Genomic DNA, 7,232 nt, shown 5'->3' with positions numbered 1-7,232 from the left:
AAAACCCCTAGCACACCCTGCTATAATCTTTGTGTACAAGTTTTTGTGTAGACACAAATTTTCATCTCTCTCGGACAAACGTCCAGTAGTGCCATTGCTGAGCTGTGTGGTAGTTGCACGCTTAGTTTTATATGTAGCTGTCAGGCTCTTTTCCAAAGTGGCCGTAGCTTCTTATATTCCTACCAGCAATGGATGAGTTATCCATTTTCTCTCCATACTTGCAAGCATTTGGTGTTGTCACTATTTTTTATGTTAGCCATTCTGGAAGTGGTTAGTGATGTTTCATTATGGCTTTAATTTACATTTCCCTGGTGCTTTATGATATTGAACGCCTTTTTCAATGATTATTTGCCACCTGTACATCCTCCTCAGTGAGCTGCCTATTCATGCCTTTTACCTATTTTTAAAAATTGGATTTGTTTTACCGTTGAGTCTTGGAGAGTTCTTTACATATTCTAGTCCTTAGTTGGAGATATGCTTTGCAAATATTTCCCCCTAGTCTGCAGATTGCTTTTAAAAATCCTTTTTACATGGGCTTTCATGGAGCAAAAGATTCTAGTTTTGATGAAGTCCAATTTATCAGTGTTTCTTTTTGTGCATCATGTTCTTGGTGTCAGGTCTAAGAACTCTTGACTTAGTGCTTATTTTGTAACCTCCAGCCTTGCTGAACTCACTTCTAAGTTTTAAGAGGGTTTTTTTTTTTTTAAAGATTCTTTGGGATTTTCAACATGGACAATTATGTAATCTGCAATGACTTAATTTTTTTTTATTAAGTAAACTCTACCCCCCTCCACAACATGGGGCTCAAATTCACAACCCTGAGCTTAGGAGTTGCACGCTCTACTGACTGAGCCAGCCAGGCAGTCCTTCAATACCTTTCATTTCTTTCTGTTTCTTTTACTGGAATGCTTCTAACTTCCAATAGTATGTTGACGAAAAGTGATGAGAGCAGACATTTTGCCTTGCTTCCAGTCTTGGAGAGAAAACATTCAGTCTTTGACCATTATGGCTGATTTTCCATGTAGGTTTCTTGGTTATGTTCTTTATCAAGTTGACATAAACATCTTCTGTCCCTAACTTGCCAAGGGATTTTATCATGGATATACATGGGATTTTGTCACATGCTTTTTCTGTGTCAATTGAACATCTTTGCTAACCCATTGTAATTCATTGGTAGACTTGGGGTTTGAAATCGTCTTTAATTCCTATAAGTCTTGGTTAAAAAGCTGTCGACATTTGATTGGATTGGCTTTATTTGGGATGTGAATGATTCTTCAAGGCAGATATGGTTTCAGGGCATGGCTGTAATTTGAGGCCCTCACTGGGTTTCAGTGCCCAGGCTTGCAAGGGTACCTTCATGTTTTGGTTTAGCACAGTGATACTCTCTTCTAAGGTTTATGTCTCATTATTTTGGAGGATTGCTTATTCTTCAGCACTTGCAGAACTTGGCTTGTATTATGCAAATTTGTCTTTCCTTGTCTCTTTAAGGTAGAGGGTCTCTTCGTTCTCGTAGGTTTATGGTGATTCTGTGTAAATTGAGGGCATGTACTTAAGGGTACTAGATAATTGAAACACTGGCACGTACTGTCTTACTTCTCTACACATTTTCCACCAATGGAAATCTCATCCTGTCAGCCCTGTACCTCTCTGGGCCTGATCTCGAAATGAAGTGGTTGAATACAGTCTCCAAGACTTAGTTCTAGGATGGTGTGATTTTGGGCTGCCTGAGTGGCTCAGTCAGTTAAGCATATGACTCTTTATGTTGGCTCATGTCAGGATCTTGTGGTCATGCGATCGAGCCTCGCGTGGGGCTCCATGCCAAGCGTGGGGCCTCCTCTGAATTCTCTCTCTCTCAATCCTTCTCTGCCCCTCCCCTGCTCACACGCTCTCTCTCAAAATACATAAATTAACATTAAAAAAAGATTCTGTGATTTTAATTAAGGAAGACTTGAGTATTTGTTAATAAAGACATTACAGTAATCCTCCTGGAAAAAAACCCTCTCATCTCAAAGATTCAACAGGAGCTTTGCTGAAATATAGAAATCCAGACTTCGGGTTCAAGTGAAGCGATGGAAGTTGCATTATTTTCCAAGAGATACCTGGTACTTAAAATGCCACCCACTTGAAAATTTTGTTCAACTCATTTGTTTCTCTTTTTCTAAGTTTTATGCTTCTTTTGAGATGCTTACTGGAAGCGTTCATAACAGTTAACATCTAAGCTCTCTTCAGATAAAAATATCATACCTAACTCCCATCCTTTGTGTTCTGAAAGAGCTTCCTGTTACTCATTAGGACCCCTGTAACAGTACTTTTTGAATACTGCATCAAAGAAGATAACTTGGACTTTGGCGGTATTCAGTATTTTATTGTTTTCCTAAAACGTAAATGCAGCTCCATCATGAATCATTTGTAAAGGAGTGCAAACTGTGTACTCTTCTCTCTCAACAATTAGTGTATTCATAGAGAGTGATTCAGGCTCTGGGATGCCACCCTCCTCAAATGTGATATAAGTGACACTTTAACAGCTTTGCTAAGCCAGTTGGCTGTGGTAAAGCCATCTGCAAAAATGGAAACCAAAGCCCTGACAATTCTCGCTCTGCTTGTAGTTATGGACAAATTGGAAGGCAGAAAGCTTGAAATAAATATTGTGCTGTGGAAGTATAGCACTTTCTTGATGGGGCCTAACAGAATGTGAATCTCTGATCATTGAAACAATGTTGGAAAATTAAGTGGGAGAGTACTTTATATATAACTTTGACTTTTCCCCTTCCACATGTGTGTTGTGACTGTAAACATGTGTGACTTTTGTCAACTCTAACTTTACAGTCCGTTGCAGACTTCTGATTGTCATTCATTCTACTCGCTAATGACCGCAAAATCCTAAAGAACATCTTACACACATCTCAGAATTTCTACGTATGCAAATTAAAAGTAATTTTAATGCTCAAGACAGTGACACAAGTTAGTAGATTGTCTACCCCACCATAATTATTTCTACATCATAAGTAATATGCTTCCTAGGTGGATATATTCAAAATGCTAATTTCCCAATGGTAAATATGCATGATTTCCTTCTGGGTGATCTGAACCAGAGAAAAATTATGACTCAGTCTTGAAATTTACTATGCACCATTTTCACTTGGATGTTTCTTCACCCCAAATTCGCTTGTCCAAGTCAGAACTGCATCTTTTTCTTCTGAGAGAGGCTACCTTCCCAATTTTCTTATTTCCTGTATCACTGCTATTCTCCAAGTTGCCCAAAACCAAAATTCTAGTTCTCTGAGATTTCTCTGTCTTCTCTACCTTGTAAGCTTCTTCATTACCCTAACCTGTCAATAGTTCCTTTAGGAATCCCCACATGACTCATATTTCATTCCAACCCCTCATCATCCATTTGTTCAGTTAGCCTGCAAATAGTTACTGGACATCTACTATGTGTCAGGCTCTGTGCTAGGCACTAAGGGTACACTGGTGAGCAAAGAAAGAGGCGGTCCTTGCCCACATGGTGTAGTGAGGAAGACAGTAGTAATAAACACACACCAATGTAAAACTGCAGATATGACAAGGGCGATGAAGAAGAAGTCTAGGCTGTCGTAAGAGCCTAGAACAGATTGGTTTGGCCCAGTCATGGACGCAAAGAGAGGTAGCAGGCTTCCCTGAGGAAGTGACGCATGAGCTTAGATCTGAAGGATGAGGAGGAGCTAATCAAATGAAGGAGGATGGGAAGAACATTCCAAGTACAGGTAGCAGCATAGGCAGTGGTCTTGTGGGAGGACAGAGAAGACCGAATACTGGATGACTAAAATGAGGCTAGTGGGCTGAAGCCCAAGAAACAAGGGAGAAACTTCACACAAAGCAAGGCTGGACAGGTAGGTAGGGACCAAACTGTGTATAGCTTTATAAGCTCTATTAAGAAATACATTGGTTTTAATCCTAGGAGTAATGGAAGGCCACTAAAGGGAGCTAAATGTGTGTGTGTGTGTGTGTGTGTGTGTGTGTGTGACATCATCAAATCTGCATTTCAAGAAAGATCACCCTGATTGACTTATGGGAGAGATTGGAGGGGGGCCAAGAATAGAGGCAGAGTTCAGGTGGGAGGCTGCTGCAGTGGTCGGGGTGAGAGATCAATGTTGGTTTGGTCAGGGTGGTAAGTGAGAGAGATGGAGAGAAACAGATGGAGTCAAGAGCTGTATGGGAGATAAGGGTTAGAGGACAAAATTATGGGTTGGCTATGGCAAGTGAGAGAGAAAATGAAGGAGATGGAGGGAGAGGGTTTTGGCTTGCATAACTGAATGCACGATGATCCCATCCACTGAGAGAGTACTGACAGATGACCCAGTTTGGAGAAAAGACAATGAGTTCAAATTGGGGCATATTGAGTTTGAGGGGTTAGTCAGATATCCAAGAGATGTCAAGTAAGCAATTGGGTATAAAGATGAGAAGCTCAGAATAGAGATCTGGTCTAGGGATATAACTTTGACATTCATCTGTGTATAGGTGTAAACTGGAATATGGAGGTGTGTGGAGAAACCATGGGGTGAGAAGAAAAGAGGTGCTTGGACCAAGCTTTGAACTCTAATATTTCATGACTGGGTTAAAGATGATGGGTGTGCAAAAGAGATAGAAAAGGAGTGGCCAGGGAAGTAGGAGACAGCACAAGAGCATGTTGTGTCATGGAAACCACTAAAAAGAGTATTTTAAGAAGGAAGGAGTGGTCAACATTGTCCAAAACTGTTGAGAGGTGAAGTAAGATGAAGACTAAAAAAAGTATCCATAGTATTTGTCCTTATGGAAGCCATTGCTGGCTTTAGTGGTGTTGTGCAGTGGAATGATGATAAAAAACCCAGTTTAATGTGGGCTAAAGAATGGGGCTGAGGAGGGTGGAGACAGCGAGTATAGATAAACTTTCTTTAAAGTAGATGTGATGGGGAGGAAGGAGATAGAGCAGTACCTGCAGAGGGATGTGGAACTTTTATTGTTTTTAATGTTTATTTATTTATTTTGAGAGGGGGGGAGAGAATCCCAGGTAGGCTCCTCACTGTCAGCACAGAGCCTGATGCAGGGTTCAATCCCATGAACTGTGAGATCATGACCTGAGCCAAAATCAAGAGTTGGACGCTTAACTGACTGAGCCACCCAGGCACCCCAGATGTAGGGTTTATATTTTTTATTGCCAAGAGACTGGAATATGTTTTAAATCAGGAAGGAAAGGCTCCTTAGGAAAAGGAGCCATACCTGCTGGTGAGTGATAACTGAGACAGTAGCACAGCCGAGATTCTGATAACTTCAATTATTTTTTCCTGTGAAGTAAGGGGCACAGTAACTGAATAAACACGTGGGGGCAGAGTTTGATAATGAGGAAGGTTTTAAATAGTTAATGTAGAAAGTAGTAGCAAAATTTGACCAGAAAAAAAATAGGATGGCTGGGCAGTGTGAGAGGCTTATTTGGAGTGGGTGATCATGAATTTATAGAAATACTAATTCATTCCCTTGTGTGGCCATGGCCAGCAGCACTTGACCTCCACCAACACTTGACCTCTACCAGCCTCCTAAAGAGTCTCCTTGCTTTCAGTGCCTTTCTGTTCCTACCCATCCTGTATATGCCACGAAATTTGTTTTCCTTAGAGACTATCTTTATTCATCTCATTTTCCTCACTCAAGAATCTACATCCTTCACAAGGGTGGAGTGGTTAAGAACATGGATGATGGACCTTGGTTTGAACTCCAACTGTGAACATGTAAAGTTGCTGATACTCTGTTTCCTCAACTCTAAAATGGGATTAATTGTAATATCTACCTTCTAAGGTCGTTAGGTATATTAAATGAGATAGTGTGGGGTGCCTGACTGGCTCATTTGGAAGAGCACACAACTCTTGATCTCAGGGTCATGAGTTCGAGCCCCATGTTGGATATAGAGATTACTAAGAAAAATAAACAAACTTAAAAAAACTATTAAGAATAAATGGGATAGCAGGTAGCACAGTGCTTGGCTTGTAATAAGTGTGTAGAAGCTGCTATATTATCTTCTCTTACCAGTTTCTCCACCCTCCCCTTCAAGTTACACCTTAGTCTGACATTCTTTCCCACCCCCATTCCAACATACGCCCTCCTAGCTAGACTGATTTTCCACTACCTCCATAATCATTGCCACGTGCCTTTGATTCTCTACCCAAACCCTCTCATTTCTCAAAGGCCAACATCTTCTAGAAGAAAGCTTCTTCATTAGTCTGAAGCCTGTGTTGATCTCTCACTACACTGATCTCTCATTGCAATTCAGAGACATTTGGAACCTGATTATATTCCATTGTTCACTTTATTTATTTATTTACTAAAAACTTTTTTTTCCATTTATTTATTCTTGAGAGACAGAGACAGAACATGAGTGGGGGAAGAACAGAGAGAGAGGGAGACACAGAACCCGAAGCAGGCTCCAGGCTCTGAGCTGTCAGCACAGAGCCTGACGCGGGGCTCAAACTCACAAACTGTGAGATCGTGACCTGAACTGTAGTCGGATGCTTAGCCCACTGAGACACCCAGGCGCCCCTTATTTATTTATTTTTAAAATAGGCTTCACACGTAGTGTGAAAGCCGACATGGGACTTGAACTCACGACCCTGAGATCAAGACCTGCGCTGAGATCAAGAGTTGGACGCTTAACTGACTGAGCCACCCAGGCGCCCCAAACTGTTCACTTTATTATCAGCTGTACTATTATTTTATTGTATTTCCAGTGTTTTGTTTAAAAATGTTATGTTACATTTTGTCTAAAAACATTTAAGTAATGTTAAGACTTTTCTAATATAAGTGTGAGCGCTTTGCAGGAAGGAATCATGCTGTGAACAGTATACCCTTCTCACACGACCTAGAATAGCATTCATAATACTTGTTAAATTTAATTGACTTGAATTGAGACAAAAGCTAGGCCCCAGTGGTCTTCAAAGTGAGGTGCACAATTCTAGGGGGCACACAGTGCATCAGGGTACAGGAAGAAGATATTATGAAACTTCAATTTCTATTTATTTTTATTATATCCTTTTGACATTTCTATTTTTGTGTATGTTTATAATGTACATAATACCAATTTATTATACATATATGTGTATACATTATTGACAAATATACAAATATATATACAAATATATGTATATATGACAAATATACAAATATATATATGTATATACAAATATATGTATATATAAATAGTGAATGTTCAAGAAATTTAACCTTGAGGT

General features: G+C 40.1%; 1 protein-coding gene across 1 annotated transcript in view; it reads left to right on the top strand.

Annotated features, from left to right (window-relative positions):
* Nucleotides 1-7,232, top strand: part of ADGRG4 (adhesion G protein-coupled receptor G4) — a 105,396-nt gene that overhangs the window by 9,872 nt on the left and 88,292 nt on the right.

Source organism: Crocuta crocuta, unplaced genomic scaffold (genome assembly GCF_008692635.1).
Source record: "Crocuta crocuta isolate KB4526 unplaced genomic scaffold, BGI_CrCroc_1.0 scaffold241, whole genome shotgun sequence".
Lineage (NCBI taxonomy): Eukaryota > Metazoa > Chordata > Mammalia > Carnivora > Hyaenidae > Crocuta > Crocuta crocuta.
This window is presented reverse-complemented; position numbering and strand designations above follow the sequence as displayed.